This window comes from Henckelia pumila, chromosome 1 (genome assembly GCF_033568475.1).
Source record: "Henckelia pumila isolate YLH828 chromosome 1, ASM3356847v2, whole genome shotgun sequence".
Classification (NCBI taxonomy): domain Eukaryota; kingdom Viridiplantae; phylum Streptophyta; class Magnoliopsida; order Lamiales; family Gesneriaceae; genus Henckelia; species Henckelia pumila.
This window is the reverse complement of record NC_133120.1, coordinates 172,897,979-172,923,788: the sequence shown is the minus strand read 5'-3', so window position 1 is coordinate 172,923,788 and position 25,810 is coordinate 172,897,979.

Below are 25,810 nucleotides of genomic sequence, written 5' to 3'. Positions count from 1 at the left end.
ATTCGAATTTATGACATGAAGTCATGCAGTCAAAAATAGACTCCATGCAAACAAACCAAGTTTGGTCTTTAGTAAATCCTCCCGATGGAATTATTCCTATAGGGTGTAAATGGATCTACAAGAGAAAACTTGGGCCTGATGGTAAGGTGCTGACCTACAAGGCACGATTGGTCGCAAAAGGTTATACACAAAGACAAGGATTTGACTATGATGAAACTTTTTCACCAGTCGCAATGTTCAAGTCCATAAGAATCCTAATTGCCATAGCAGCATGGTATGACTATAAGATATGGCAAATGGATGTGAAGACTGCGTTCCTTAATGGAAACATTAAGGAAAAGATTTATATGATGCAGCTCGAGGGATTCACATCAATGGGAAGCGAGCATAAGGTATGCAAGCTTCAGAGATCAATCTATGGTCTCAAACAGGCGTCAAGAAGTTGGAACCAAAAATTCGATGAAACAATAAAGAACTTTGGTTTCATAAAGAACCCGGAGGAACCGTGCGTGCACAAGAAAATAGTTAAGGATGCTGTGACATTCTTAGTGCTTTATGTTGACAACATCCTACTCATTGGAAATGATGTAGGGATGCTACAATCAAAAAAGATATGGTTATCAGGTAACTTTTCGATGAAGGACTTGGGTGAGGCATCCTATTCTTAGAATACAGATCTATAGAGATAGGTATAAGAGAATGATAGGACTCACTCAAGCGATCTAAATCGACACCATATTGAAGAGGTTCTCTATGGATGAGCCCAAGAGAGGACATCTACCTATGTGTCATGGAGTTTCTATATCCAAGTCTATGTCTCCCAAGACTGACGAAGAGATAGAAAAAATGACACACATACCATATGCGTCAGCTATAGGTAGTGTCATGTATGGGATGATATCTACCAGACCTCATATAGCCTTTGCTCTGAGTGTCACGAGCAGATATCAGGGCAACCCCGGCCAAATTCATTGGAAAGATGTGAAGGATATTCTTAAGTACTTGAAAAAGACTAAGAATATATTCATGGTTTATGGGGGAGGAGAATTGAAATTGGAAGGCTATACCGACTCTAGCTTCCAAAGCGATGTGGATGACTCAAAATCAACCTCTGGATTTGTATTCATGCTCAATGGCGGTGATGTCTCTTGGAAGAGTTCCAAGCAGGACACCACAGCGGATTCCACCACTGAGGCAGAGTACATTGCAGCATCAGCTGCTGCTAAAGAGGTCGTTTGGATGAGGAATTTCGTCCAAGAGTTGGGGGTCATTCCTGAAGCTATTGGTCCAGTCCCGGTGTACTGTGACAACGCTGGTGTCGTTTCTCAGGCAAAGGAACCAAGGTATCATCAAAGATCCAAACACATACTGAGGAAATACCACATCATCCGAGAGATCGTGGAAAGAGGAGACATCACTGTCGAGAGAGTGGCCTCTACAGACAATATCGCTGATCCACTTACTAAGCCCTTGCCAGGACCCTTATTTGATAAACATCGCGAGGCAATGGGACTACATAGTATGACTAGTTGGCTTTCGGGCAAGTGGGAGATTGAAAGAGTGGGTGCCTTGCTAGCCAACTTGTGGCTGAGGGCCCCTATGACTCTATTTGTAAACAATATTTGTTTAATATAATTTACACTCTTTATTGTCATTTACTTTATATTTTGTCATATTGTTATGATTGTGACGTACTATATGATGTTTAGATAAAGACCTTGAATATACTAGAGTTCATGTAAGATGTGATAGTGAATATGGATGACTATCATGAAACACATCTTATAATCACTGTATATTCTAAACCAGTTCCTAGTCAATTGATCCGTCCGCAATAAGGATAAGGATCGCTCGAGATTGAAACTAGCATTTGCGATGCCGAGTACCACGTTTCATTGGTATGGAATATAGAGATGATCGAAGCATGCAAATGGATATTCATTGGATAGATGATCGAACTAACCTATTCAAACATTCCAAGTGGTTTTCACTAATTGAGTGGATAAGTCTGTGGTTTTGGTTGTACACCATTAGTCCTTACTACTTGAAACAACATGGAGACTTTATATGCTAGTGCTGTACTTTGAATCGTTTACCGAATCCATGAGGGTCATCAGGTGTCGAGATTGGGTGAAGTTACGACACATATAGGGGTCAATGCTTTGTTTTCAAGGATTCACCACACGATTGCGAGCGTGGATATCCTATGCGATCTGAGGAGATATTAGTGTGACAAATCTCTGGCCAGAGTACATGATGTGCTTTAGGTTACCTGGTTTCCTAGTTGCAAATGCGATTTCACTATTTGATCTTCAAGATGTATTGCATAGTTATTGAATCTTGAACAACTCTCGATGTACCAATGGTTATTGATTCGATTGGGATATATGGATGAAGGGACCGTACTGTACGTTAACCAAAACCCACTGGTTCTTGCAGGCACTATCAGTGATACCTAGGGAATCATGGGGCGATGTTGCTAGGTGCTCTTACCATGATTCGATGGGCAAGTCGGAAATTGTTGTTCCGAGTTACACGGAGTTGTGAGTCCACGGCTAGCCGTATCCCTGAACCATTGAAGGTCACACAAGTAATGGATTTCTAATCCCCGTTGAGAGAGTTAAATTTATCGAACGAGAAGTAGGACTTCTTATTGATGAATTAAGGGAGTGAGATTTCCTAAAAATGACATGGAGATGCCATTTTTGGAAACCACTGAATTCGGATTCAAAAAAATTATCTTGACTTTAAAATATACAGAAAAGGTTTCTGTACACATTGGTGAAATTGGTTTATCAATTAGAGTCACGATGAATTTTATATTATTTTCTGAACATATGGGCTTTGCTTGTCAAGCTTGAACTTATGACTAATGGGCCCTAAGCTATTAGCAGCCCATGTTATAAATAAGTTATTCCAGTTCAGAAATTACACACAACAGCTCACAATTTTTGAAACCCTAGAGAGCACTCTCCCTAGGGTGGCCGAACACCCCCCCTTCCTTTGTTCAAAAATCCAGTCTGCAATTTTCGAAAATTGCAGTCTGGTTTGACAGATCAGATCGGTTAATCTCTATTCATAGAAACTTCTGATAGAATTTCTAGTGTAGTCTATCAGAGGGTTTTAGATTTCTATTCGGGGACCTGATTCAGGAGTTGATCGAGGCATAGGTTCCTGGGATATACAAGAAGAGCAGTTTTATCTGTTGGAGTCCATAACCTCAAGTTGATACTTGAGAGGTAAATTTTAAATCTTGTTTAAGTTTACGCAACTTTTTTTAATCGTAAGGATCTGGCACCCAATGATCTGGAATCGTTACAGATCTGAAAAATAAAATTTTAAATCCTTCCACTGCATTGGGTATCAGATTTGACAGATCCGAGAACGTGTTCCAACAATGCAGTGATTCCCCTGAGTATTGCTTGATTCCATAGATTTCTTTCCGGATGTTTGCGGCTCTAAAGGCTGGGAAATATTTTTCCAAAAATATTCTTTTCATCTCTATCCAAGTCGTGATAGAATCAGAGGGTAAATATTATAGCCAATCTTTCGCAGTACTATTCAAAGAGAAAGGGAAGGCCCTTAGTTGAATCTGCTCCTCTGTCACTCCATGAGGTTTCATACTTGTGCAAACCACATGGAATTCCATCAAGTGTTTATCAGGGTCCTCGCCTGCAAGACCATGAAAAGAAGGCAATAAGTGAATCAATCCAGATTTAAGCTCAAAAGTAACATTATTTCATAAGGTAGGAAAAGTAATGCATAAAGGTTGTTGATTGGGATCAGGAGTGCCCAATTCTCTAAGACTCAGATTAGCACTAGCAGCCATTTCTTCTTCTGGAAATTCAGTTCGAGCAGCTTTATTTTCTTGTTGTCTACGAAGTTCTCTCATTTGCCTGTGCAAATTCCTTTCGATCTCCGGGTCGTAGAGGAAATCTTCTTTAGCACAATCACCTGAAAGCATGAACGAGAGAGAACTAGAAACAAAGGAAAGAGAAGAGAGTGAGAATATAAACACTAATTATAAACGAAAAAGAACATAATAAAATAACACCGATTCCCGGGCAACGATGCCAAAATTTGGTAGCGCTAAGTCGCGTCACGCCCAAATTACCCAACTCACTCAGATAACCATGAATATAAAGTAGTGTGAGTAGGGATCGTTCCCACGAGGAAATATTGTTTAGTGGTTGGACAGAGTTTTCACGTGATTTGTTGGGATTCAGAAATGAGACAAGTCTTGTGTGTCTGCTCAGGTATTGGGTAATGAGACTGTCATTAGAATTTGGCCATGTGACTAGGGAATTCGATGATTGAGTTTTGTTGACTCAGCCAGTGGTGTTTATAACTTGAACCATATAGAGTGTTAGAGTTTAGCATCAGCTTTGGGATGTAATAGTGTAATGCCAAATAGACCGTATTCAGTTGTTAGAAAAATGAGTAAAGAAAATTCTACATATGTAGATGGTTCCGCATTTGATAAGAGAGACTTCACTACCTGATACAGTGCAATTTCAGAGATATTTTGAGATACTAAGTTCTAAGTTCAGTATTGGTGAATTTCATTGTCCAATAAAGGGATCAGATTGTATATGTTTTCAACAGGACATATGGATTGTCCGAGGTTTATTCGGCAGTGTATTTTGGTTACTAGAAGTTAACTTTCTTGTGGTTTAGATCAATGATCAGTCAACAGTTTTGGGAATCAATTAATGGTACATTATCAGGGTTGACCAAGACATGATTTCGAGGATGAAATCTCTAAAAGTGGGATAATGTAGTAACCTGCTTCCAAAAATAAGAGATTTACTGCCTAAGCATGTTTACAATGGTTAAAAATAACATGATTAAAGAATTCTCAGATGAGATTATTAAGTTAAAAATCGGATTCACCACGTTTGAAAATGGTCCAGAGCGTTTCTAGTGTTCGAGCAGTTCGGAAGGTCCGAAATTGAGCTATACTAGATCGGTGGTTTCTATAACTTTGAAAGCAAGATTAGAGTTCGGAAGTACCGAACAGTTCGGAAGCTCCGAACTGCAGATCGAAAGCTCCAAATCTTGTTGCAATCAGGCAAGGTATGGGTTTTGATTCGATATTTGGACGTGACAGAGATCGAAAGCTCCGAACTAGAGTTCGTAAGATCCAAATGTTGTCGGCAGCTGAGTTTTCCTATCAAAGGACACGCGTTCAGTGGAGGAAGTTCGGAAGGACGATCAAAAGTTTCTAAGTACAATCGGAAGGTCCGAACTAGAGATCGGGCGTTCCGATCGTGGTCTATAAATAGGGACCGAGAGCTCATTATTCCTTGCTCATTTCTCTCTTCTCTCTCTCGCTCCAGTGTGCTTCTTGTGGGTTTCTAGGCATTTCTAAGTGTCGTTTTGGAGGCTGGTCGATAGCGAGACACTACCGAAATCGTCTAGGTTTTGAGGTAATCGTCATCAAAGGGCTAACGTTGGATGCAAGTATTTTTCTGGACTCTGAATAGCTTATGCGACTAACTATTAGTCTAGTTAAGGGTTTTAGAAAGCTATAAGAGTGATATGATGATTATACGCTTATAGACTTCAACTTGAGTACCCGAGTGGTTAGGTTTCTAGAATCGCTTGATTAGAGTTACAGACGTACTATCCGAGATATCCTGGTTGAGTATGCATGTTCTATGTTTGCATGATTTATGTGCATTGATTGATTATGTCATGGAGATTATGTTTTATGCATTATCATGTGATATGAATCTAGGAGACGCTCGAAGATTCATTGCAGTAGCCCGTAAACAAGTATGGTGATATAAGGGACTAATCACAATTAAAAATCCTATGATCGGACGGCCAGAAGAAGGAGATCGGACGCTTCAAAGGAGTTCGGACGATCCGATGAGGCTTCAGAGGCTTCGAACGGGTTCGGACGGTCCGAACGTGTTCGGAGGCTCCAAAGTGGGGTTCGGACGATCCGAAATCCATCTATAAATAGAGGTGCCGAGGCTCATTTGCAATTCGCACTTTCCTCTCTTCTCTCTCAATTCCTTATCCTTCAAACTTAGATCTAGGGAATTCTAGGCGTCCCATTGGGAATCCGGAAGTGGCATAGCAGACCAGGCGTCGTAGCGGAGCTGTGGCCTAGTTTTGAGGCAAGCGACAGCAACATGCTGAAGACGGACGCAGGTATAGCTTTTGATTTCTAAAAATATTTAGAAGTATGCAATAGCTTAGTTATGGCTTTTGGAGTAATATAATGATATTAGTACCATTTCGTTGTGTAGTGCAGACTATAGGCATGGACCTAGAGCTGGTAGATCTTGCCTAGTAGTTGAGGAACGAAAGTACTGTTCAAGATATCCTGACTGAGTATGCATGTATTATGTGTTTGCATGATTTTATGTGCATTTTTTATGACATGATTGTATACTGCATGCATATTACACATCGAGCTATATCTTTGGGATATTATAGGGTCTTACCATATCCTGTTGGTGGATGGACTTCCATCGATTTGGGTCTGGAGTATCCACTGGTATTGGTATGGGAGCCACCTCCTGAAGCGACGGCAGAGTGTGCTACATACCAGGGCCCGATCTATCTTTGTTATCTGATCCTTGGCCTCTAGTTCAGTAGGCGGTACACTTGCATTCATGCATTTATATAATACGGTATACTCATACTCTTGTGCTGTGCGTTTTATGCTAACGTCTCGTACTTTGTGTACCTAGACACCCTATTCCACGGGGCAGGTTTGCGATTGGATGAGGCGGGTGGATCCAGGAGGAACTAGGCAATGGATGGCCAAATGGGATTGTGCCTTGGTCCTTATTTTATGATGTATTTAGGATAATACATTATTTGATTTGGTTGTATAATTATCAGGGTATTATAAAATTCCTTTCCTTGGGATTATATATGTTTTATGCTTCTGCAGTTTATTCTGGATGCTACTAATCTGAACAAATAGAAATAAGCGAAACATAAATCTTACAGACTTCGAGGCGAGATCCCTTGAGTTTTGGCAACTGGCAGTAAGCTCAGCCCAAACCAAGACCGTGCTCTGATACCAACTGAAATGACCCTACACTCTATACTTAATTAAATAATAAAAGAAAATACGGATTTTTAAAAAAAAATTGCCATGACTTGTTTGTAAGTAGACAAGCCAACCTGTCTCAAGCGACCATGCGAGCATAAAAGAAAAGAAGAAGACATAGAAGAAAAGAAGGTTTCATACTACGACAGTCATCCATAAAGAAAAATAAAGGCAACCCACACGGTTGCAATAATACCGATAACAAACTTTAAACCATAAACTCCAAGCACAGGGAAAACACATCCTGGCTATCACCAAAAGTACTTAGTTTAAAAATTCATTATTACATCATTACGAATGCGGAAAAACATGAAATAGCATCGGTCATAGGGCCTCGCTCCGCCGGAGACCTCCCCTCAAGGACCCTGCCCCTCGGTCCCTACAAATTCCTCCTTACCTGGCAATCAAACAAGCATAGTGAGTCTAATGACCCAGCAAGTATAAACAGTGTAATAACAAGGGTTTAAAATAACTGTAGTAATACTCAAAATACAATACATAATATACTTGAAACATAAGCTGGAAAAATGTGCATGCTACAAAAGAATGAGACAACATGTAAATGATGAACACACGCCAACTCACGCTATGAAACTCTTGAACTTTCTTAACTTAACTGTAACTCATGCATGACTGAAAACTGGATGCAATAAGACGAGTCAAACTGATACTGAAACTGAAACTTTAAACTTAGATCCTTGAATTGTGAACCTCTATTTTGATCGATCAATGGCTGCAGTGCACTATGCCGGCAAGACGCCGAGATTCCTCCCGACGCGACTTACCCCTTTATCTTTCATTTGGTAGGGATCCCGAGATTTCTCTCGATCTCACACTACCCGTCTATTTTGGTAGGGATCCCGGGATGTCTCCCGATCTCGATCTACCCATCTATGGAAAGTGAGTGGGGCATCCCCCACCCATCAATACCATGTTCCGTCACAATCAAATCACTTCGTTCAAAAATATTTTTCTTTTCTTTTTCCTTCTTTGACTCGACATTAAAATACTTAGCATGCATGAAAGAGCCTTTCTTTGTAACCTTTTTGCTTGACCCATGGCCAAGGCTTAAATACACATGTATGCATTTATATGAATGAATACTCAACACATAAATGTGGGTTTTAGGTGAGTAAGTGGCTTCCCCTAGGTTCTAACCCAACCTTAACTCAAAATTCTCATATACAAGGCCCAACCCGAGCAATCGCACCGAAAATCGCTTAACTCTATCTTCCTTTAACCAAATTCAACACCGCTCAAACCGAAACTCTCCAAACACTACAAACTAACCATAGGACCTGTTTTCAACCTCATTTGACAGCCTAATCAACTTGAACAAAAACCCATTCCGGACAGCCCACTTTTTCCCTCTAAAATTTTGCACCGACACCTTAACTTCAAAAACCCATAACTTATTGAAATCTTAACCGAAACGAGCCCATTTTTTACAGACGCGACCAAAACATCATGAACTTGACCTAGGACCAGTCCTAACCACTTCCATACCTCATATGATGCCTCACCTGCCACAAACCCAGACTTCCCTGCCCAATGCAAACCTCATCATTCCAGACTTCTACTTGGAGGAAACACCACCAAGCCCTACTCCCTTTCCCATACCTACTTCCAGACCACCAAACACACTAAAAAAAACCATCTCTTAGGACTTAGCACAAGCACCTTGGCAACCCTCAACCCTACCTCCACTCCACAATTCAAAATCAACAAGATTATGCACCAAAAAGCCTGACATTCATGAATAATCAATCAAGACCAATTGCCAAACAATAAAATACACTTATATACTTCAATCCCAGCCCTAACATCATGCAAATTTCAAAATTTAGGCATGATTCATTTCTGAAAATTTTCAAGTGTGCCAATATGCATCAAAACTCATCATTTTTCCCATCACAATGCATCATACAACTCATAATCATCAACATAAATGAGATTTTCGAAATTTTAACATAACCCTAGCTGGAAAACCATAAAAACCGAACACATACAAGTCAAATACAAGGAAATTTCGAAATTTTGCAAAGAATTAAGCTCAAAATATAGTTAGCTAGTTTGATTTCCCAAGGAAATGCATATACATGCCTTAGCTAGCAAAACTCAAAGAAATAAGGGAAATGAAGCTGGACACCATGGCCAGCAGCTAGCTATGCACCCTTCACACGAACTCCGGTCGGCTGCGGTGGATGGAGGGCGGCGGCGGCGGCCAGAAGGACAAGGGGAGGAGTGGCCGAAGGTGGGAGAGGGAAATAAGGGAAAAAGAGAGTGAAGGGGGAGGCGGCTAGTTGAGATAGATTTTGGGCTAGGGTTTCACTTGGGTTATAAATTCTAATTTTAATATGTGTATATGTGTGTGTATGTATAGGTGTAAGTAATTAAAAGTAGGTGTGTGTGTGCTTTAAAAGTACAACTTTTGCCTACTAACTTACACTAATAAAATTCCTAAGTTTAAAAGCCCCAAATCAAAAATAATAAATTCGGTTTTACTAATCCGGGTTTATGAAAACTCTAACTTTTGAAAAAGTTAAAGAATAAGCCCAATATTGCAATAATAATAAAAATTATTTCTGATACCCGGAAATTCCTAACTTTTGAACTCTGATCAAATTTTCCTCCTACCTCCCTACTAAACTTTTAAAATAACAAATCTTGGAATTTACCGCCAAAATCCACCATCTCCAAATGCCGGAACCAGAAGCCATTGTCTCAAAAATTTCAATAATAAATGACTTAAAATATTTGAGCACTTAAATTTTAAAGGAAACTTAAGCAATTAATTCCAAGCAATAAAAATCATAATTATATAAAAAAAGAATTTTGGGCATGGAATTTTAAATTATGAAATCTTAGGTGCTACAGTAACCTAGTCAGGTTATGACTTGGTCTTTGTCAGTCTAAGATTTCCCTTGGGATGATGATCTCGATCAAGCGGGTGTTTGTCTCCTTTGTGATCAGGGAGATCGTGGTCAAAATGGAAGATGTATCAGTGTTGTGATATGCTAGTGACAGAGGAGTTCGAATGTCAACCAGTAGCGCAGTAATCTTTAGTTGGGAGAATGTTAATGCGGTTCAGCATTAATGGAGCTTACAGGGAATTCGACAAGAGTCTGAGTATGTCGGAAGCTATTTCGACCAGACACTCAAGCAAGGGTTTTTAATATGTTCTCGAGGTTTTACCCTAGATTTCGAGGATGAAATCTTTTAAGGGGGGGAGAATGTAGTGACCCGTATCCAGAATTAAGGATTAATGAGTAATTAATTGTGTAATCATATTAGATTAAGTAAAACATGATTAAGGAAATTTCAAATGGATTAACGGAGTCCAGAAATGGATCCAGAACACTAAAAAATGATTGAAAGGGTCCGAAGGGATCGGACGGTCCAAAGTGAGTTTGGAGGATCCGAACTTGGACGGAGCAAGGTTTTCGAGGCTCTAAAGACTTTGGATGGTCTGAAGTGGGTTTGGACGATCCGAACACCTGCGGCCAGCTGTCCCAAAATATTATGTCATTTGTGACATCATTCGGGAAGGGTTCGGATGATCCGAAGGTGCAGAACGAAGGCTCCGAGCTGTAGTCCCGGATAGGTGTATGGTTGCATGTGTGAGTGTTGACACGTGGAAGGATTTGGATGGAATGAGGAAGAGATCGGAGGATCCGATCTTGTTCGGACGATCCGAACACGAGTTCGGATGATCCGAATGTGTTCTATAAATATGAGGTCCGAGCTCCTCATTTGTGCAAATTTTGAATTCCCCTCCTTCGCCCACGTGGCTCTATTTTAGGGCTTTGGGTACTCTTATTTTAGAGTTTGAGTATGGAGTATATTTTAGTATTGTAACGCCCCGTTTTTATCTTAAATGAATTTATTTGAGTTAATCGAAGGTTTCAGAGTTCACAAGCCGACTTGATTTTGATCAGGGTCCATTTTGCAAATTTTGGAAATTTTAGGGACTAAAACGCAATTATTGGATTTTATATATTATCTACACTTGTAACTTTTCAAAGTCTTCTCCTTCCTCTCAAAACCGAGATCCACCATTGTAGCGCCTCCAAGCTTTCTCCTATCCTTGTGATTTCAGTCCGAGCTCGATCCAGCCGTTGGAATTTATTTATGTTTGCAGATTAGCGATCACTACTGCTAGAGCTCCGTTATATCGTAAGTTTTTATACGATCGGATACATTTTAGTTTTTGGATGTTGTTAGAATCGTTCGAGATTCAAGTATATTGTTCTTGACAGAGTTCTGATCGTTTATTATCTGTCGGTTTTGAATTAGAACGACGTTCGGATTTGTTATGATTTTTGGAAGCCATTTTCGAAAATGTGGATTTTTAGATTGGTTGGGTTTGAGTTTTTGTTGTTGTATTAGCATTGATATGAGTTGATATCGGTAATGAACTGTTGTCTGCGTTTCCGGTTTGTTCAGTTTTAGCCGTTATGCCGCCGGTTTGAGTTTTTGGAGTTTTGAACCGTTGGAGTTGTTGTTTTTGGGCTTGTGTATTGATCGTCGTTGTTGATCAATTTTTGTATCTGAATAGATTCATTTGGAGTTGTCAAGCCTGGTGTTAACAGCTTTTGATCGTCAAGAGATTGGACGAAGAACGGTAAAGAGAATTACCTTGAACCGTAGTTGTTGTTTAGTTGGTATAGTCTTTGATACAATATTTTTTTGTAGCTTATCCGGAGTTGGATCTACTGCATCGAAAGGTAAAAGCAGTCATCGTAGCGGGATAGCATACTCGGGACAGTTGGTTCTCGAGTTTCCCTTTCAAATCACATATTGCATCTACACTTGTTCTAGCATGAGGAACTTGTGTCTTGTTGATTGATTTTGCTTTTAATCTTGGATATTGTATGTCTAATTGTTGTCTAATCCCGAGATTAGTTGTTTAGAACCGAGGTCTCACATTAAGTGGTATCAAAGCATTAAGATTCTTGGATTGAACTAGAGTGAGCGGGGTAGTTCGAGTCCGCATGTATTGACTCCTCGCATGTGTTTGAGTTATTTATTGATTATTTAATTCCATGCGAGCATGTTTTATTATTTGAGAATTAATTGAATTACATGAGTTATGTGATTTAATTAATAAAGCATGAACTACTTGAGATGTAATTGTGTTGTTATCGACGGGTATCCGGTATTCCAAGCGGTTGTAAGGGCACCGAATTGTAGTGATTGAGATATCTTGTGCCCTAACCTTTGATTATCAAATGGGTCCTCGTCGAGTGATAAACAGAAATACACCGCCAGTTACTCCTACAACTGAGCAAGCTAGTACTGAAACGGTTGAGATGGATGCTACAACGACGCCCATGGAAACCTTGCTGAAGAGGTGTCAGTCATTTAATCCGCCGTTGTTGATGGGTTCAGAAAATCCAGTTGACTGTGAGAGTTGGTTGGATGATATTGATCAGTTGTTCGATTCCATTGACTACACAGATGACCGTCGAATCAAGTTAGTCATTCATCAGCTTCGTGGGGTTGCTAAGAGCAGGTGGATCATGACGAAGAAATCAATGGAGAGTAGAGGTACGGAAGTTACTTGGACTCTTTTTAAATCTGAGTTTTATAAGCGGTTTTTCCCTATCTCGTATTGTAAAGATAAGGGAGCTGAGTTTGCAAATCTGAAGCAAGGGAATCTGAACATTGAGAAGTACGTGGCTAAGTTTGATAGTTTGTTGCATTTTGCACCACTTATTGCCGGAGATGAAGAAGCAAAGGCCGATCAGTTCATCAATGGTTTGAACTCCGATGTCTTCACGTTGGTAAATACCAACAGGCCTAACAACTTTGCGGATGCCATGAATCACACAAAGGGAGCAGAAGCAGGCTTGTGGAGGCAGAGAGGTAATCAGGTGGCACCTCAGCAACAGAGGCAGTATCAGAATCAACCATCTCAGTATCAAAATCAGCCACCTCAGCATCAGAACCAGCAGCAGAGGTATGAAGGTGGAAACAGTGGGGGAAAGAGAAAGGACCAGTATAAAGCAAGAGGAAAACAATTCAAAAGGCAGGGGAACAGTTCTTCTAGTTCCAGTGGTTCCAAGCAGTTCGGTTCAGGACAGAGTTCTGGATCATCATCCTTATACTGTAGCAAGTGTGGAGGTAGACACTCACCAGATCAGTGAGTGGGAGTCTTTGGTAACTGCAACACCTGTCAGCAATCGGGACACTTTTCTAAGGTGTGCCCTTAGCGTAACAGAGATCGAGCTCAGAGTGGAAGTTCATCTCGACCTATAGTTCAGCCTGAGAGGCAGTCTTCTGCAGTTCACTCTTTCCAGCCTCAGCAGCAGAACAGATAGGGAGGTAACTCTAGTGCGAACGAGCCTCCGAGACAACAAGCACGAGTCTTTGCTTTGACAGAGGATCAGGCTCAGGCAGCACCAGACGATGTTATAGCAGGTAACTGCTCGATTTTTGGTTATTCTACTCATGTTTTGATAGATACAGGTGCTTCCCATTCCTTTATCTCTAAGAAATTTTTGTTATTGCATGCTTTGTCTACTGAGATGTTTCCTTCGGTAGTAGCTGTTACTTTACCTTTGGGTGGAGGAATTGTTTCTGTCAGATTAGTCAGGAAATGTGAACTGTGTTTTGAAGGAAATCTGTTAGAATTTGACTGTATTATACTTGGACTGTCAGATTTTGATTGCATTGTCGGTATAGATTCTTTAACCAAGTACAGGGCAACAGCCAATTGTTTTCAGAAAGTTGTCAGGTTCAGACCTGAAATGGCAGACGAGTGGAAATTCTTTGGTAAGGGTTCTCGATCTAGAATTCCTTTGATTTCAGTGTTATCTATGACTCGTTTGTTACAGAGAGGTACGGAAGAATTTTTGTTTTATGCAGTTGATGTACTGAAATCTAGCCCAGCTTTGGTAGATTTACCAGTGGTTAGAGATTTTACTGATGTGTTTCCGGAAGATGTTCCTCGATTGCCGCCTATTCGAGAGATCGAATTCAACATCGATTTGGTGCTAGGTACTCAACCTATTTCCAAAGATCCTTATCGTATGTCACCTATTGAACTGAGAGAGTTGAAGGAACAGCTTGAGGATTTGATTGCCAAGGGATACATCAGACCTAGTGTATCTCCTTGGGGCACTCCTGTTCTGTTTGTTCGAAAGAAGGATGGTTCTATTCGGCCCTGTATTGACTACCATCAACTGAATCAGGCTACAGTTAAGAACAAGTATCCTTTACCCAGAATAGATGACCTTTTTGATCAGCTGCAGGGTTCTTCTGTCTATTCTAAAATTGATCTGAGGTTAGGTTATCACCAGCTGAGAGTGCGAGAGTAAGATGTTCCTAAGACCGCATTCAGAACAAGGTATGGTCATTTTGAGTTTATAGTCATGCCGTTCGGTTTGACTAACGCTCCCGCGGTTTTTATGGGTTTGATGAACCGTATCTTTCAGCGTTATTTAGATGAGTTCGTCATTATCTTTATCGATAATATTCTTATCTACTCGAAGAACCGTACTGACCATGCAGAGCACTTGAGGACCGTACTGCAGATTTTGCGAGTTGAGCAGTTGTTTGCCAAGTTGTCTAAGTGTGAATTCTGGTTGGATCGAGTTGTCTTCCTCGGTCACATCATTTTTGGAGATGGGATTTCTGTCGATCCCAGCAAGATTGAAGCGGTTATGAATTGGCCTAGACCGACATCAGTACCTGAGATCCGAAGCTTCATGGGTTTAGCTGGTTATTATCGCCGATTCATCGAGGGTTTCTTGTCTATTGCCAAGCCTATTACCCAGCTGACTCAGAAAAATGCGCCTTTTGTCTGGACTTCAGATTGTGAGGCTAGTTTTGTTGATCTGAAGAGGAGACTGACCAGTGCTCCGATTCTTTCTATTCCGAAAGGTACTGGAGGTTTCACAGTCTATTGCGATGCTTCTAACCGAGGCTTGGGTTGTGTTCTTATGCAGCATAAGCATGTGATAGCGTATGCATCGAGGCAGCTGAAACCGCACGAGACTCGTTATCCGTTTCATGATCTTGAACTAGCTGCAATTGTATTTGCTCTGAAGATCTAGCGTCACTATCTTTATGGTGAGTCTTTCGAGATCTTTTCTGATCATAAGAGCCTTAAGTATTTGTTTTCACAGGCAGAGCTGAATATGAGACAGAGAAGATGGTTAGATCTGTTGAAGGATTTCGACTGCGAAATCAAGTATTATCCGGGAAAGTCGAATGCAGTTGCAGATGCCTTGAGCCGAAAGCTATGTTCTTTATCTCTATCTACTATCGGTGTTTCTCAGTTAATCGATGATTGTTGCACTTCTGGTTTAGAGTTTGAAACAGATAGGGAGACTATCAGAGTGTTTGCTATTCAAGCCGAGCCGGAGTTGTTTGTTGCGATCAGAGAAGCACATAAGTCTGAGCCGAGTATTCAGGTTTCAGTAGAGAAAGTCAGATCTGGGCATCAGTCTGAATTCCAGGTTAGAGATTATTTTTTGTTTGTGAATAACCGTATTTTTGTGCCTGATATTTCGGAGTTGATACAGCGTATTCTCCGAGAGGCTCATTGCAGTCGGTTTAGTATTCATCCTGGAGGTCGTAAGATGTACAACGATCTGAAGAACCAGTTCTGGTGGAAGAGAATGAAGAGCGACGTAGCGAGTTTTGTATCTCGGTGTTTGAATTGTCAGCAAGTGAAAGCAGAGCGGAAGCGACCAGGTGGTCTATTGCACAGTCTATCTGTTCCTGAATGGAAATAGGATCACATTTCTATGGATTTCGTCATGAAGCTACCACGATCCGTTCGAGGATGCGATGCTATTTGGGTAGTGATCGACCGATTGACGAAGTGTGCGTGTTTTATTCTGTACAGAATGACGTATCGTCATGATCAGATGGCTGAGTTGTATGTTAGCAATTTTGTGAGATTTCATGGTGTGCCGAAGTCGATCATTTTAGACAGAGACCCTAGATTCACTTCGCACTTCTGGCACAGTCTTTAGGAGGCACTTGGTACTCGATTGCATCTGAGTACAGCTTATCATCCTCAGACTGATGGACAGTCAGAGCGGACTATCCAGACGTTAGAGGATATGCTGCGAGCGGCAGTTCTAGACTTTGGCACTAGTTGGCAAGATTATTTGCCTCTTGTTGAGTTTTCTTACAACAACAGCTTCCAAGCGAGTATCGGTATGACGCCTTTTGAGGCATTGTACGGTAAGAAATGCCGATCTCCGTTGTTTTGGGATGATTTGTCCGAGTCACCTGATTTGGGACCGGATATGCTTAGATATATGGCAGAGCAAGTTAAGATCATTCAGACCAGAATGAAGTTAGCTCAAGATAGACAGGCGAAGTATGCGAATGTCAGATGTAGACCTCTGAGTTTCGAGCAGGGAGACCGTGTATTCCTTAAGATTTCTCCGTTCAGAGGCACTGTCAGATTCGGTAAGAGAGGGAAGTTATCTTTGAGATTCATCGGTCCGTATGAGATTCTCGAGAAGATAGGCGATCTTGCCTACAGACTTGCACTTCCTCCATCTTTATCTGGTATTCACGACGTTTTTCACGTCTCTATGCTGTGAAAGTATCATCCAGATCCTTCTCATATCCTTCAGCCTGACGAAGCCGAGTTAGATGAGACTCTGAGCTACTTTGAACGACCGATTCAGATCCTTGATCGAAAAAAGAAACAGCTTAGAACCAAGTTGATTCCATTGGTGAAAGTGCAGTGGAGCCGTCACGACATCGAGGAAGCGACTTGGGAGACAAAATCTGACATGAGACAGCGATTTCTGGAGTTATTCGGATGACGTGAGTTCTTCTTACTGTCTTTAGTTCTTTATTCTATCTTATGAGTTTTGGTTCTCGTTGATTTCGAGGACGAAATCTCTTCTTAGTGGGGGAGAATTGTAACTCCCCGTTTTTATCTTAAATGAGTTTATTTGAGTTAATCGTAGGTTTCAGAGTTCACAAGCCGACTTGATTTTGATCAGGGTCCATTTTGCAAATTTTGGAAATTTCAAGGACTAAAATGCAATTATTGGATTTTATATATTATCTACACTTGTATTGACTTTTCAAAGTCTTCTCCTTCCTCTCAAAACCGAGATCCACCATTGTAGCGCCTCCAAGCTTTCTCCTATCCTTGTGATTTCAGTCCGAGCTCGATCCACCCGTTGGAATTTATTTTTGATGGCAGATTAGCGATCACTGCAGCTAGAGCTTCGTTATATCGTAAGTTTTTCTACGATCGGATACATTCTAGTTTTTGGATGTTGTTAGAATTGTTCGATATTCGAGTATGTTGTTCTTGACAGAGTTCTGATCGTTTATTATCTGTCGGTTTTGAATTAGAACGACGTTCGAATTTGTTATGATTTTTGGAAGCCATTTTCTAAAATGCGGATTATTAGATTGGTTGGGTTTGACTTTTTGTTGTTGTATTAGCATTGATATGAGTTGATATCGGTATTGAACTGCTGTCTGCATTTCCGGTTTGTTCAGTTTTAGCCGTTATGCCGCCGGTTTGAGTTTTTGGAGTTTTGAACCGTTGGAGTTGTTGTTTTTGGGCTTGTGTATTGATCGTCGTTGTTGATCAATTTTTGTATCTGAACAGATTCGTTTGGAGTTGTCAAGCCTGGTGTTAACAGCTTTTGATCGTCAAGAGATTAGACGAAGAACGGTAAAGAGAATTACCTTGAACCGTAGTTGTTGTTTAGTTGGTATAGTCTTTGATACAATCTTTTGTTGTCGCTTATCTTGAGTTGGATCTACTGCATCGAAAGGTAAAAGCAGTCATCGTAGCGATATATCATACTCGGGACAGTTGGTTCTCGAGTTTCCCTTTCAAATCACATATTGCATCTACACTTGTTCTAGCATGAGGAACTTGTGTCTTGTTGATTGATTTTGCTTTTAATCTTGGATATTGTATGTCTAATTGTTGTCTAATCCCAAGATTAGTTGTTTAGAACCGAGGTCTCACAATTATAGTCAGACAGTGTCTGACATAGTATCGGAGCAGTGCTTGTGTAGTGGAGCCGTGCTCGAGGTTGGGGAGCTGCAATAGGGGTGTACTCCTAGTTGCGGGATAGTGGCCATCAGTGGGCTGACGATGGACACAGGTATAACTATGGTCTCATTAAATTATTTAGGAGTATGCAATAGCTTAGTTAAGGCTTTTAGAGCTTAATTAATGATGCATGGGTAATTGCATTGTAGAGTTGATGATAGGATTGGAACCTAGAAAGGGTTTGCTAGGAACTGCCTGTAGAAAGGTACGTAAGTACTGACTAAGATAGCCAGCGGGTTTTTCATGCTTATATGTTGAATTTGTGTGTCATATTATTATGCAGCACGTGCATATCATATTGTGCATGTCCATCTTTTGAGATGAGTCATGTAGGGCCGCTCATCCCTGTTCGAACGGTTGATGTCGAGCGCCCCGCGACCGAAGGGTTAGCCGGCACTGGCATCTGGAAGACACGGTCTACGTCCATTAGGAATGAGCAGTGTTCGCAGGGTTTGCTCCCCGGGTTGTACCACTCATGTCCTAGGCGCCATTACTGAGCAGTTGTATACAGTTATCCCAGATATGGATACCCGGTCATTTGCATGAATAATATTTGTATGTTTTACCCGTGCTTTCGTATTGAGCTTAGAGCTCACGTCCAGTCTTTTTTGTGTACCTGGACACCCCATTCGACGGGGCAGGTTTAGGTGCAGGATTGAGCACCAGGAGCTTGGAGTAGCCAGTGACCAGTGAAGACAGCATGATTAGTTGTAGGTTTTTGCCTTTAGGTTTATTTATTCGATTGGGTTGTATAATCGAATTTGTTTAACTGGTTGTAATCTGCCGGTCTGCTTTTATTTAAGTCTTCCGCAGTGATTTATTTAATGCATGCTTAATTATGCTCTTAACTCTGATTAGGTAGTGGATCCGGGTTGGATCGCTACAAAAAATGTTTAAGGGATTTCCTAAAGGATGTAAGGAGTTCAAAAACGGGTCCAGAACGCTCGAAAATGGTCGGGAAGATTTTGAGGGTTTCGAGGGAACGGAGGATCCGAACGGGATCCAACGATCCAAAGAGAGGATCGGACGCTCCAAAAATCTTCAGACAGCTTGGGCTTACGTCAGCAAAGTGACCTCATTGCTTACGTGTGGAAGGGACTTCAGATGATCCGAAATCAGGATCGGATGATCCGATTGTGTCTGGAGGTTCCGAACTGGGTTCGTATGGTCCGAACTTTGTCTATAAATAGGGGAGCCAAAATTCATTTTCAAGCTGTGAGACCCCGATTCTAATCATCTAATCAAGAGTTAGTCCTATCGATAATCAATCAAAGGCCAAAAGATAAGACATTAAATAAATAACAAAAAAAAATTATTTTTCTGATGAACAGTGCTGCGCTCGATCCTATAAAATTCCAGGATCGAGCGCACCATATTTTGAAACTCTCTGCCGAGAAATTAATATGTGTCGCGCTCGATCCGTCAAAAATCCAGGATCGAGCGCACCATTTTGTGCAAGTCTCTACCTCAATAAAAAAGGGGCCGCGCTCGATCCCACGAACTCGTGCGATCGAGCGCATGGTCTGCCCAGAAAATCTGAAAATTCAGAACATGCACTTCTGTTCCAATCATCAATTCAACTAAATCTAGATGATCATAATTCATAAACAACAACATGCAACCATGCTTAAACATCATTCAACATACATGGTAGTTCTAGAGTTATACATTTCTTCGTCGAAGAGAACATGCATCGGTTCTAGGTTCGACACAAATACAACCTAAAACAAAAGACTAGATTGACATGCTCTTCCGTTCTAAACCAAAGTATCACTTCTAATATTCGATCTCAATCTATCCTTGTCGTCTCTGACTCGGTCCTGCCCCACCTGTTGCCATGCACACATACAAAAACAAGACAACATCCGGATAATCCGGTGAGAATACAATTCCCAATAAAAGAGACAACATGCTATATCAAAATAAACATATCAAACATGATATGCATCAATTCACCTCGTATATCAACTTCAGATATAATTCAAGTAATTCATTCAAGTACTGAATTAAAATGATATGCATGTCTGTAAAACGTCTGGATTATCAGACTCAGATAATCAAATGGAATTCTTCTTTCTTTCTTTCTTTGGTTTGGGATCCCGAGGTTAAAATATCCAACAATCACACCGACTACCCTCTCGAGGTGGACGAGGCATATTTTAATCCTCTAGACTCCGGAGTATTATAGAGAGTTATTTCCGCATATGTAGTAATTCGCCTACAAGGCCACTCAACTATAATCACCAGATCGTCTAATTCAAAATGAATACTCATTCGGCTCAATATGAATGCATATGTCATCTCATGCATTCAATCATAAATTCAATAACCAATTCAAATAAACATTCAATCATGATTTCAACTAAGCATTCAATCATGATTTCAAATAAGCATTCAATCATGAAAGAATGTGATTTTTTTGGAACACTCGAATCCAGTCTAATTCGAGTTAATCATTACATTCAAGTCTAAGTCGTCTTTTACCTTATTCGCTTCGAAGGTACTTCAATCTGAAATCAAATAGCAAGGATAATAGTCAATATCCAATCAAACTCATTCAAAACTCAATCAACTTCTTCAATCGATAAAAAGAATATCGATACTGTACCGACTTCAATCTTCCAAACTGACCAAAGCTGTTATCTCACAACTCTGTTGACTTCAATTCAATCTATCAGAAGAAGTCATAAGGATCAATATCGACATCAAAAGCTCAATCAAACTCGATACGATCAAAACATCGAAACGATATCCAAAACTCAAACTGACGGCATAATGGCTATAAACTGATCAAACCGGAAATGCAGACAGCAATTAAACAATCCAATATACTCATAATCATCTCAATATCATCAAAACAATTCAAATCCTTCAAATCTAAAAGCTTCATTTTCAAAATTTCACAACAAAAATCATATCAATTCCAATCGTCATTATTTCTTCGAACCGTCTTAGATATACTATCATGGCTATCTCATAATCATCCTCTCCGAATATAAATCAATTCTAAAGACAACAAAAAATTCAAACCTCTCAGAAATAAGATAAACTTACTTCCAAACGGAGCACTCGTCACTGTGATCGCAGATATCAACTTCAGATCAAATTTCAACGGACGGATCGAGCTAAAATGGAAATCACAAAGCTTGGAAGCTTTTTCCCACGCCTACAATGGTGGAGCATGTTTTTGAGGATGAGGATGATGAATGAGAGAATACTTAGTCAACTTAGATAATATAACAAAATCTCATTTTGCGTTTTAGTCCCTGAAAATTCCAAAAATTGCGTTTTAGTCCCTGATCAAAATCGAATCGGCCCTTGACTTCTAAAATCTCTGATTATCTCAAATAAAGTCCATTAAGATAATTTTGGGGCGTTACAATTTTCCCCCTCTAAGAATCAATTTCGTCCTCAAAATCAAGCATGATTCTATCACAAGGTTGAGGCTTGAATCAAGGACTGCAATAAGAATTTACATCTCGGAACTAAGTCCAGAATCTGCTTCCAATCTAACTCTGAATCGTTCATCTCAATCAATTTGGTATCTCAAAAAATAGAGAAAGTCAGAAACTCTAGTATATTACTTCATCAACACTCTGTCCGTCTATCAAAAGTCATCTCATCCTCATTAGAAAATCCATCTAATTACAATCATAATTCAAATCATCTTTCCTTCTAACTCCTGTGATACAGAAATTACATATCAAAAGGAAGGAGATCTTAATCTCTCCTCGTACAACTTCTAGAAAGTGCTTTCAATAATCATCTGATCACTATCGTTGTACGAAGTTTCCACAAAAAATCAAGAATTCTGTTAACTAGTGCTAAGTCGAGCACTACAACTCATGGCAATTCCTCTAAAGTTCGATTCAACTAATCTGGCTGTACGTCGTTCTGAGGGTATCAAATCGAAAATAGTTGAATCAACAATAAAAAGTCTCTTCTAAGTCTATGCCGAAAGAACAATTACATCAAGGATCTCTGTCTAGACTAACAGACTTCGGCAATTCATGACATCTGAAAACCTCTGACCAGATATCAATCCTTTGTTCTTCATCAAAAATCATTATGTACGGAAAACTGTAACGGATTCTATCAATCAATCAATCAAAATCAGACAGTAGATGAAATAAGAATACTTCCAAAATCTCAATAAGAAAAAATCCCAACACTAAAAGATCATCAACACTGAAAATCAGAATACACGAGAGCGGATAATCAGAAATTCCATCATCAGATAATAAGATCAAAGAAATTCATTCGGTCCAATCAGAATTCAAACATTGAAATTAGCAAACAACTGATCGGCGTACAATTCTGAAAATATTGTAGAAAGCTCTGTACGATCAGTACAATTCTCATAACCAGAAAAAAAGAAATTCATCAATAATAATTCCTAATTTCAACTAATACTTCTGAGAGATTCGGTCAATAGAAAATTCTTCAACAATACAGGAGTATTCGTCAAATCAAACGGCCTGTCAAAAGTTCAAAATGGCCATACCTCAATTCGGAAACGATTCTGAGAAAGTTCTCTTCACGAACTTCCTGAAGATAAAATTCGGATCCCCATTCAGTGTCGAACTCGTTCTGACAATCGGGACCAATCTAGAAGTTCATTCCGAACAACTTCAGTCGTTCAATAACCACTGGCACATCAACCAGTTCAGGTTACAATCCAATACATAAACTGTAAAGCTTCGAGAGTTCGTTCATACTATTCTGTAACAACAGTCATTCAACAGAATAAATCAAGAATTCTTATAATCGAGAATTCATAACGGGGGATTCCATCACTCATTCAACGATACTCAGATGAAATCTCATCTTGGACTCACAAAGTAGCCTTGCCACGAAAATCATCAGAATGTGATCCCAATTCCCTTCTGAATCAGAATAGACTGTACAATGGAAATTCGAATTGCTCTCTCTCTCTGACTGCTGACAGTTCAAAACATCAGAAGCCATACTTCTAACTTCATACTTCATCATCCTCTATTCGATCTGATTCCTCAATTCATCAAACATCTTCTGATCATCTGGAAGAACTCTGAATAAACTTCAAAGTGCCAATCTCCTGATACTCTTGATCAAACCGAAACATCTGGAACAACAAAAGTTATTTGCTAATAAGGCATCAATATAAACCTGAAACTCGGATTATAATCAGATCTGATCTATCTTCACCAGATTTTGAAAGGTCGAATCAGATTCCAAAGCATTCTCAATCTTCTCAATCAACTCTGGTTCGAAGTCGAATGAAGGAGTCAAGATAAACATTCCATCTATTCCAGACTCTATCAGAAGTGCAGCAATCATCTGTCAAAGAGGACAACTGAAGTAGATAAAATAAGATCAGATCATTTAGCTTAAAATCTTAGCTGTTACAATCAGTTCTCTGGATAACAATAGAATTCGCATTCAAATTAATCGTCCTCTATAACTCTCTTTCCCAACTCAAAATCAGTTCGAACTGCAAAAATCAAAACTTCTATCTTCCAAGATCAGAACAGATTACTGAAATCTTCCAAGCAAATAAAAAGATGCTAGATCTTCCCAGCAAGAAGATCTCTGTGAGACTCAAATCGGAAACTAACATTGCATCTTGAGCGTCTTCAACTTCTTCGATGCTCAAGATAACAAGGAGTTCTTCTGAATAAGAATAAGTCTCAACTCTCAATAAGAAGGAGTGCAAAGAACCGAAAGGTCATCAATATCAAAGAAGTCAATAATACTGAGGTGCTGATCAATCTCTCCTTCAATTCAATAAAAACTGGTCTCAAAGATACAAACTAAACAGAAGAACATAATCTGCTGAGTAAACGTCTTCTCAACAATAAGAATTCTTCAAAGGATTCGCGATAGAATTCTCTAAATCCAAAAATCTTCAAATTCAGATAAGGACGTCGATCCAGATCAATTCATAACAGCTTTAGTCTTGAGGTATTCAATAAAATTGCATCTTCCTAGATAAAAGATCGAGGAAAATACAACTCGGTCTTACATGATTCAGACGTCAAAAGAATAGCATAATTGATCGACATGAAAATCTGCGAACAATTCTTAAAGAATCTGAAAGATCAATACGCTTCTTCGAAGGATAAGAGATTCATCGATAAGAATACTCAAGAACTCATCTACAAATCTCTGAAAGATTTGGTTCAAATGACTCATAAACATTGCAGATGCAATTCCAATTCAATCTATACGATTAAAATTCAAATCGGTCGTACCTTATTCCGAATTCAATCTCTGAAACCTCTTCCCTTCAGATTATCAGTCGATGATGTCTGATCTAAAATTAATACTGAACTCATCCTCTCACTCGGAGGCAAATCTAGAATCTCAACTAGAACAACATCAACAAACTCAACAACTCTGTTGAATCAATCAACACGGCTGATTGAAGACATCATCTGCATACCTCAAACATTCCTCCCTACCTTTCTGTAACAAACGGTAATCGACAAACTACAAGAAGGAATTCTTAATTCAGGAATTCTTACCGGAGGAAAAATCCATTCGTCTATCATCTCGGATCCGAATCTGGCAACAATCTGAAATCAACCTCGGTTGCCCTGTACTCGATTAATATACTACATCGATAATATGATCAAAAACTGATAACCAAAAATAGTATGGTTCAGTACAATCAACTCCCATTGAAACAAAATTCACAATTTTGAACTAAACTCATCGCAACTAATTAAGATACTCAAAAGTAGAGGAAGCATCAATCTCACTTCTCCTCAAGAAGAAAAGTTGCATCAATATCTAATAGCAAAAGATTCGAAAGACTAAAATCAAACAGTTACCTGCTTCGTCATTGTCAGGAGCAGTTAGAGTCTGTGAATCCTTGGTAAAAGCAAGTACTAAAGTCTGTCGCAAAAACTCAGATTTAACAAACTCTACAAAACGACCAAACCTTGTTTCTCTAAGGCTTTCTTCTTCAATATCCACCAAATTTTCGCAATGTCTTGCAGTTGGTAACCAACTAACTGAATCCGTCATTCGTCGGTGTACTCTAAAGAATCAAACAACAGATCGATATCTTCTAATCAGCTTTCACACCCAAACTCATTCTCAGAACTCCTTAGAGTTGAAGGGTTAAAAGACTGAAATCTCATCAGTAATGCTCCCATCAGTTCGGAGTGACATCCATCAGTTCAGTCACAGAACAATTCTGTACAATCGGGTTTGCTACTAGTTGAATCCTGTTCAAAACTTGCCGAGTAGATAATCTGATTCAAGAGGATTAGGACACAACATCTCAAATACATCTATCCGGTGTCCAAAAACCTCAGCTCGACATACTCATTCGATCTCAAGAGTAACCAATGTAACCAGTAACCCGAAACAGTTCGTATCTCAATTAATTCATGCTTTAAAATTTAAATCACATATCCAAGTAATTCAAATAATTCTCAATCATAAAGCATGCTCGCATATTCTTCAATCATAGAATTAATCAATCATGTAGTAGCCCGTATCCAAAACTAATGATTAATGAGTAATTAATCGTATATTCATGTTGAGATTAAGTAAAACATGATTAAGGAAATTACAGATGAATTAACGGAGTCCAGAAATGGATCCAGAACACTCAAAAATGGTGGATATGGTTCGGCAGGTTCGGACGCTCTGAACTTGAGTTCAGACGATCCGAACATGGACGG